The following is an 8953-nucleotide window of genomic DNA, read 5'->3' as shown; positions in this document are numbered from 1 at the left end:
TTGAGGTAGAGGAAGGGGCCAAAAGCCTATGAAAGTGAATGGCCTCCAGAAGCCAGGGAAGGCAAGGAGAGAGAGTCTCTCTTAGGGCCTGCAGAAAGGAATACAACCCTGACAACACCCTGATTTTAGCCCAGTGAGACCCACATCAGACTCAGACCTCCAGAACTGTGAAATAAAAAAAAAAAAAATTAAGCCACTAAGTTTGTGGTAATTTGTTACCCCAACAATAGAAAACCAATGTCGATGGTAAAGTAGTGCACAGATATTACCAAAAGGTATAGAAATGGGACACAGGGTTTGGGAAGCACTATATGCTGCAAGATGCTGAGGGATCCACGTGTGTCTAGAGTTATATGTAATTACCTGTGGAAAGCAGGGTTACCTTGGAGGTGGACAGAATTAGGAGCGGCACTCTTTGACTGAAAGCGTCTAGTAATCCAACTACATTATAGCAAACTGAAGTTAACTAGAGTATGAGGCACCTTCTTTCTCTGGCCCTGGGCTACATTAAGAGAACACCCACCCCATTAATTCCGAAGTCTTTGTGTTACATTCAAAATTGCACTTGGTTACCTACTAATATAAGTTCAAGCATGCAGTACGAATGTTCCTTCAATAGCAGAAGACAACACGAAGATAGCAATAAAAAATAAACAGTAAAAGTTATTAGTTGACATTCAGGAAAAAGGGCACTAGAGTACTGGCAAATCTGCTTCAGAATTCTAGGAAAAGCCCAGTAAACCAAGATCCATGTAGCATCTAAATTTTAGGGACAATACCTCATTCTCTATTTTTTGATTAGCAATAAAACCTGAGAAGCCAAACCATTCTCCTCTTTATAAAAGTCCACGTACTAAGGTGAGGAACTGTGTAGACCTGCCATTTTGCCTTCAGTAGTTACCTGATCTAAGAATATGTTTTTGTGTATAGCAGTCATATGTGCTATTACAAAATACTGAGGAGAGGAGAAGGAAGTGACACTCACAGGGGGAAAACCTTGATTCTTGAGAAAGAACAGAAAAAAAGTTGAGACTAATTTACTAATATTGTTGTTCTTTGGGGGAAAAAAACTATTTCTCTTTGTGTATATACATAAACACACACACACACACACACACACACACACACACACACACATATATGTATATCTGACATAATATTTTCCAATGACATCTCCCAACCCACATTTTCTTATGCTAGGTGATCTTGCCATTTTGCCATTAAGAGATGGAGTCTTGTGACAACAGCAGCATGGCAGAATGACACAGTGTCTCCCCTTCGTTATACACCCAGTAGAACATCCACAACTCGACAGAGGTGCTTCTACCAAACATACGAGGATGCCAACGAACTCCACATACCCGTACATCTAAAGGTGGGTGGACTGGAACAGACAGAGGAGGTGGGGCCAGGGGAATAGTGGAGCTGGTACCCACAACCCCGGCTCTCCAGAGAATGCAGCAATAGCAGGGCAGGTGGTGTGTTCAACTCTAGCCTCCAGGCTGCAGTTACGTGTGCACCTGTGGCCACAGGTAACTGGGCAGCAGTGGCAGTGGGGCCTGGGACACTGACCATCCAGCCACTGAGGTACACATGATGCCAGAGCCTTTCCTCCAATCCCACAGCAGCAGAGCCTATGAAGCTTAAAACACTGAACACAGCAGAGGCTCCCATGCATCCTGGCTCTCATCTCTCCAGGCCTCCAGCCTCCCTCTCTCCCAGCAGCAGCAGAACCCAACACTCAGGAGATCCTACACATGGCAGAAGAGCCCACCATCCTGGTGCCCCAGGCAGAAACTCCAGTGATACTGGCAATACCAAGGCACCACTGACTCTAGAGGCACAAGAAGCCATAACAAGGCCTCAGGGTGACACCTCTGACAGAGGAAGTGAAGGGTATAAATTGGCAACACTCAATTCTAGCCAGAGGCAGCTCAAGCAAGAGAAACCAAAACCTTGTGCTATATAGTGCCACCTACTAGAAAACAGACTTTATTTTCTTGGGCTCCAAAATCACTGCAGATGGTGACTGAAGCCATGAAATTAAAAGACGTTTGCTCCTTGGAAGAAAAGCTATGACCAACCTAGACAGCATATTAAAAAGCAGAGACATTACTTTGCCAACAAAGGTCCATATAGTCAAAGCTATGGTTTTTTCCAGTAGTCATGTATGGAGGTGAGAGTTGGACCATAAAAAAAGCTGAGTGCCAAAGAATTGATGCCTTAAACTATAGTGTTGAAGAAGACTCTTCAGAGTCCCTTACACTGTGAAGAGATCAGACCAGTCAATCCTAAATGAAATCAGTCCTGAATATTCATTGGATGGACTGATGCTAAAACTCCAATACTTTGACCACCTTATGTGAAGAACTGACTCATTGGAAGACCCTGATGCTGGGAAAGATTGAAGGCAGGAGGAGAAGGGGATGACAGAGGATGAGATGGTTGGATGGCATCACTGACTTGATGGACATGAGTTTGAGCAAGCTTTGAGAGATGGTGAAGGACAGTGAAGCCTGGCGTGTTGCAGTCCATGGGGTCACAGAGAGTTGGACGTGGCCGAGTGACTGAACTGATGCTAGAGGAAATCTTGCCCTAAAAATTGAGGGGCTCTTTTTGCATACGTGTGTGTGTGTGCTAAGTCACTTCAGTCATGTCCAACTCTTTGCAACCCTATGGACTGTGGCCCACCAGGCTCCTCTGTCCATGGGATTCTCCAGGCAAGAATACTGGAGTGGTTTGCCATTTCGTCTTCCAGGGGATCTTCCCAAGTCCATGGGGTTGCAAAGAGTCAGACAGGACTGAGGGATGAACAACAACAGCAGCAACGGGAAAGCAGAATAAAAGCCTTTAATTTCTAATGAATCATTAGAATCAAGTAGAAGGGTATTTGTTACTTGAAATGCATCAGTAGATGAACAACTTACCAAACACTATAAATACCCACAGTAACACTTCCACAGAAAGAAAATGATAGTTTTCCAGAAACCAAACTTAAAATCATGGAATACAGCAATCTAACTGATTGTTGTTTTTGGTTGCTAAGTCATGGCCAACTCTTTTGTGATGCCATGGACTGTAGCCCAACAGGCTCCTTTCTGCATGGGATTTCCTAAGTAAGAATACTGGAGAGTGTTACTATTTCCTTCTCCAGAGGATCTTCACAATCCAGGGATTAAACCTGTCTCCTGCATTGGAAGGTGGATTCTTTAATAATGAACCACCAATCTAATTGATAAAGAATTCAAAATAGCTGTCACAAAGAAACTCAACGAGGTACAAGAAAACTCAGAAACCCAGTTCAATCGGCTTAGCAATAAAATTAATGAACAGAATACTTTAATAAGGATATTGAAACTCTAAAAAAGAACCAAACATAAATTTGGCAGCTGAAAAACCCAGTATATAAAATGAAGAATGCATTAGTAATCACTGGAAACAGAGCAGATCATATGGAAGAGCATCTGTTTGTCACTTCCACTGTATACTCACAAGGGATTTGATTTAGGTCATACCTGAATGGCCAACTGGTTTTCTGTATTTCTTCAATTTAAGCCTAAGTTTTGCAATAAGGAGTTCATGATCTGAGCCACAGTCAGCTCTTTGTCTTGTTTTTGCTAGCTGTATAGAGCTTCTCCATCTTTGGCTGCAAAGAATATAATTAATCTGATTTTGGTGTTGACCATCTGATGATGTCTATGTGTAGAGTCACCTCTTGTGTTGTTGAAAGAGGGTGTTTGCTATGACCAGTGTGTTCTCTTGGCAAAACTCTGTTAGCCTTTTCCCTGCTTCATTTTGTAGTCCAAGGCCAAACTTGCCTGTTATTCCAGGTAACTGTTGCTTTCCTACTTTTACATTCCAATCCCCCCATGATGAAAAGGACACCTTCTTTGGTGTTAGCTCTAGAAGGTCCTGTAGGTCTTCATAGAACTCATCAATTTAAGCTTTCTTCGGCATTATTGCTTGGGGCATAGACTTCTGTTAGAGTGAGCTTGAATGGTAATCAGCCGACATCATTCTGTCCTTTTTGAGACTGCACTCAAGTACTGCATTTCAGACTCTTCTGTTGACTATGAGGGCTACTACATTTCTTCTAATGGATTCTTGCCCACAGTAGTAGACATAATGGTCATCTGAATTAAATTTGCCCATTTCCATTCATTTTAGTTCACTGATTCCTAAGATGTCAATGTTCACTCTTGCCATCTCCTGTTTGACCGCTTACAATTTACCCTGATTCATGGACCTGACATTCCAGATTCCTATGCAATATGGTTCTTTACAATCACTCAGTGAATCGGCACATGAATTAATCCTTTCCATTTCCTTTTCTGCTGGAATTTGTCCAAAGAAGAAACCCGCTGGTCTGCCTGACTGGTGACTTCCTAACATTTTATCAGTCCAGGCTCTCTAATGTTTCTGCTGCCAATAAAGTGCGTTTTGTACCTTTCCTTAACTCATAGGTGAAACACACCAAAACTGATCAGTGATTGCTTTGCAAATTTCCCAAAGCTGGGGACTGTATTTCAGTCCACCTCATCCTGACCAGCGTCAGACTGAATGTTTCCATTGCTAGCACCTTTTTCTTCACAGAACTTACATTCCCGCTGTAACCTTGTGCCTATCAGGAGGCTGGTCCCCAGCACCGGGTGTGATTCTGTGCCCTGCAATGCACCACAGAGCCAAGCTGAGCAGAAGGGCTGGAACCTGAATTTAAATCTCACGTCCATTAGTTGTGGGTGTCCCTGGTGGCTCAGTGGTAAAGAATCCACCTATCAACGCAGGAGATGGGTTTGATCCTTGGATTGGGAAGACCCCCTGGAGAAGGAAATGGCAACCCACTCCAATATTTTTGCCTGGAGAATCCCATAGACAGAGGAGCCTGACGGGCTACAGTCCATGGGGTCCCAAGGAATAGGACACGACTGAGCAACTACACAACAACAATCCATTAGTTGATGAGATCAAGATGAACTTAAATGAGCCTATTCCCTACAAGAATGTCAGTGAAAGTCATGGGGAGTCAGGGTGTATAACCTTTTAATTAATCTGATTTTTATTTTCTACGGATAGGAATTAAGCTCAGGTTAATTCTCATTTCTTGGGAAACAAATTGTAATTTAACTCAGCACCAAGGATGCCCTCCAGTCATGTTATTATAGTTCCTTGTGCTAGGGATCACAGACCCAGCTAGAGCAGCTAAGCCTGCTCTCAGATGTTGGAGGCAGGTAGCAGAATTTGCCCAGCAAACCTTTAGTCAGTTACTCTCCTTAACTGACTTGTCAAGTGCCAGAAAGTAGTTTCCAAAAGAGATGAACTGTTCTCCACTGGTATTCTTTTTCCACTCCCCTCCCCTGTGCCTCGTTGTCTACCTGACACAGCAGCACAGAAGCTTTGGTGCAGATCTAGTCCTGAGTAGTGGCAGGTGGCCTCAGAATGGCAGTGTGAAATGTAATCAAAGAAATCAGCTCCATCTGGGGGAGGGGGCCACTTTTCATGACAGTTGAGAGAATAAATAGTCACAGGACTTTGATTTCACTAGGTATGGATTGGGATATGAAATGAAATAAATGGCCAGCTAGGTGCTAAAAATTTAAACAGCCCAAAGCTATTTCATCAGCTATGGGCAGTTCAAAACCAAACCCTTTAGCTTTTTTCCAAGTTCTCATTTCTCATGAACAGAGGAGAGAAATGGGCCTTGGGATTTGGGAGTGGAGCCAGACGCATTGGATATTAAGAGGTAGGGATGCTCCTTTTCTACCCAATACAATTTTCAGCAAGAGACCCCCCCCCCCCCATACACAAAAGGGTACAGTGTCACAAGACCACGAGACATGTCCGTGAAATGAAGTCCATTCCCTCCTTGAGGTCTGTGATATGACATAGATCTGAGATAATCCTTAGAGATCTAGTTATTTAATGTTCAGGAAGATAATGAAATGAAGCCCCAGGAGGGTAAGGCTAATCCTGGGATCACAGACTGGACTCCCTGCACACCTGGTGCTTACAGACGTCACCCACAGATATGTTCTCCCTCACCCAGGCTTTGTACTCAGGGGACAAACATTAATGTGTGCTAACATTAATGTCACCCCACTCCAGCACTCTTGCCTGGAAAATCCCATGGATGGAGGAGCCTGGTGGGCTGCAGTCCATGGGGTCTCGAAGAGTTGGACACGACTGAGCGCTTTCACTTTCACTTTCCTGCATTGGCGAAGGAAATGGCAACCCACTCCAGTGTTCTTGCCCGGAGAATCCCAGGGACGGAGGAGCCTGATTGGCTGCCGTCTATGGGGTCGCACAGAGTCGGACACGACTGAAGCGACAGCAGCAGCAACAGCAGCAGCAACATTAATGTGTCCCTGGTTTGTCTGTTTGTGTTGAGTCAGATAATATTGTACATATGGCGGCTCCCCTTCTCCTTGTTCACACACATCCATCTGTTCATTAGATAAGCATTCTTAGTAGGTATTCACCTTGCATTGTTACAAATGCCAAAAACTGTTTTAAACATTTGTTACAAATGTTACAAACTCTCAGAGGCTTGTTTCCTCACCTACACTCATAGAGACATGCAGAGTTTATCACCCTTGGGAAAAAATAATGGTTCCCACTCACCCTTAAAACTGAAAGTAAACAGAAGGACTGTCTTAACTGGTGGTCAGAGTAACTGGATTTCAGTCCAGAATCTTCCACTAACCAGCTGTGTGACCTTGGGCATGTCGCCTTTCTACTCTGGCCTTATCTATCCTTTTCATAAAAGGAGGATCTCAGTCAAACATGGGTGATCTGAAGCTTTTTTCCCAGTTTTACATTCTCTAACTCTCTGTGTGGCCTAGTTGCTTCAGTCGTGTCCAACTCTTTGGGACCCCCCAGGCTCCTCTGTCCATGGGATTCTCCAGGCAAGAATACTGGAGTGGGTTGCCATGCCCTCTTCCAGGGGATCTTCCTGACCTAGGGACAGAACCCGAGTCTCCCACATTGCAAGCAGATTCTTTACTGTCTGAGCCACCAGGGAACCAAGTCCCTGCTGACCTCTATAGGTCACCTAGAAAAGTCTCACTGGTCAAGTGCAGTTTGAGGTGAAAATAGGTGAGGCTTTCTCTGACTCATCTGTGCAAACAGCACACGTGAGGGGCTGTTTCCCAAGCTAGATGGTTCATGTGTGCCTACTAGTATGCCAGCCTCTTAAAGGCAGGGATCATATCTTTTCATCTCTGTGTTTTTCGAGCCTTCTAATGATTCCCCAAAAGGTATACTGGATGGTTGTAGAATGAGTGAAAACCAGACATTCATAAACAACTGATGATTGCACGATATCTGGTAGTAAAAGCACGAGCATTAAAGATTCACAGATAGCAAGACACAACACCAATTACCATTCAACCTGAATTTTCATGGCACTTTTTATCCCCATTTTTATTAAGCTACCCATCACTCAGTTCAGTTTAGTTCAGTCGCTCAGTCGTGTCCGACTCTTTGCGACCCCATGAATCGCAGCACGCTAGGCCTCCCTGTCCATCACCAACTCCCAGAGTTGACCAAAACTCATGTGCATCGAGTCAGTGATGCCATCAGCCATCTCATCCTCTGTGGTCCCCTTCTCCTCCTGCCCCCAATCCCTCCCAGCACCAGGGTCTTTTCCAATGAGTCAGCTCTTCGCTTGCAGAGAAGGCAATGGCACCCACTCCAGTACTCTTGCCTGGCAAATCCCATGGACGGAGGAGCCTGGTAGGCTGCAGTCCATGGGGTCACTGAGGGTCGGACATGACTGAGCGACTTCACTTTCACTTTTCACTTTCATGCATTGGAGAAGGAAATGGCAACCCACTCCAGTGTTCTTGCCTGGAGAATCCCAGGGATGGGGGAGCCTGGTGGGCTGCCATCTCTGGGGTCGCACAGAGTTAGACATGACTGAAGTGACTTAGCAGCAATAGCAGCAGCAGCTCTTCTCTTGAGGTGGCCAAAGTATTGGAGTTTCAGCCTCAGCATCAGTCCTTCCAATAAACACCCAGGACTGGTCTCCTTTAGGATGGACTGGTTGGAACTCCTTGCAGTCGAAGGGACTCTCAAGAGTCTTCTCCAACACCACAGTTCAAAAGCATCAATTCTTCAGCGCTCAGCTTTCTTCGCAGTCCAACTCACATCCATACATGACCACTGAAAAAACCATAGCCTTTACTAGACGGACCTTTGTTGGCAAAGTAATATCTCTGCTTTTTAATATGCTATCTAGGTTGGACATAACTTTCCTTCCAAGGAGTAAGCGTCTTTTAATTTCATGGCTGCAGTCACCATCTGCAGTGATTTTGGAGCCCCCCAAAATAAAGTCTGACACTGTTTCCCCATCTATTTCCCATGAAGTGATGGGACCAGTTTCCATGATCTTAGTTTTCTAAATGTTGAGCTTTAAACCAACTTTTTCACTCTACTCTTTCACTTTCATCAAGAGGCTTTTTAATTCCTCTTCACCTTCTTCCATAAGGGTGGTGTCATCTGCATATTTGAGGTTATTGATATTTCTCCTGGCAATCTTGATTCCAGCATGTGCTTCTTCCAGCCCAGCGTTTCTCATGATGCACTCTGCATATAAGTTAAATAAACAGGGTGACAATACCCATCACTGCAACCATGTAATTAAAAGACACTTGCTCCTTGGAAGAAAAGCTATGACAAACCTAGGCAGTGGATTAAAAAGCAGAGACATTACTCTGTTAACAAAAGTCCATATAGTCAAAGCAATGGTTTTTCCAGTAATGTACAGATGTGAGAGTTGGACTATAAAAAAGGCTGCGTGCCAAATGTTCTTTGCCAAATGCTTTCAAACTGCAGTGTTGGAGAAGACTCTTGAGAGTCCCTTGGACAGCAAGGAGATCAAACCAGCCAATCCTAAAGGAAATCAGTCCTGAATATTCATTGGAAGGACTGATGCTGAAGCAGAAACTCCCAATAC

At 44.3% G+C, this 8953-nt stretch overlaps 1 protein-coding gene across 1 annotated transcript in view; it reads left to right on the top strand.

The window, feature by feature from the left end:
• The window catches only part of LOC104993503 (cytochrome c oxidase assembly protein COX16 homolog, mitochondrial), a gene marked incomplete at its 5' end in the record, with an annotated part of 38339 nt that overhangs the window by 14773 nt on the left and 14613 nt on the right, over positions 1–8953 (top strand). The window lies entirely within an intron of this gene.

This window comes from Bison bison, unplaced genomic scaffold, assembly GCF_000754665.1.
Source record: "Bison bison bison isolate TAMUID 2011002044 unplaced genomic scaffold, Bison_UMD1.0 scf7180017864239, whole genome shotgun sequence".
NCBI lineage: Eukaryota > Metazoa > Chordata > Mammalia > Artiodactyla > Bovidae > Bison > Bison bison.
Note: the sequence above shows the minus strand (reverse complement) of the source record. Positions and strands in the feature narration are given on the sequence as shown.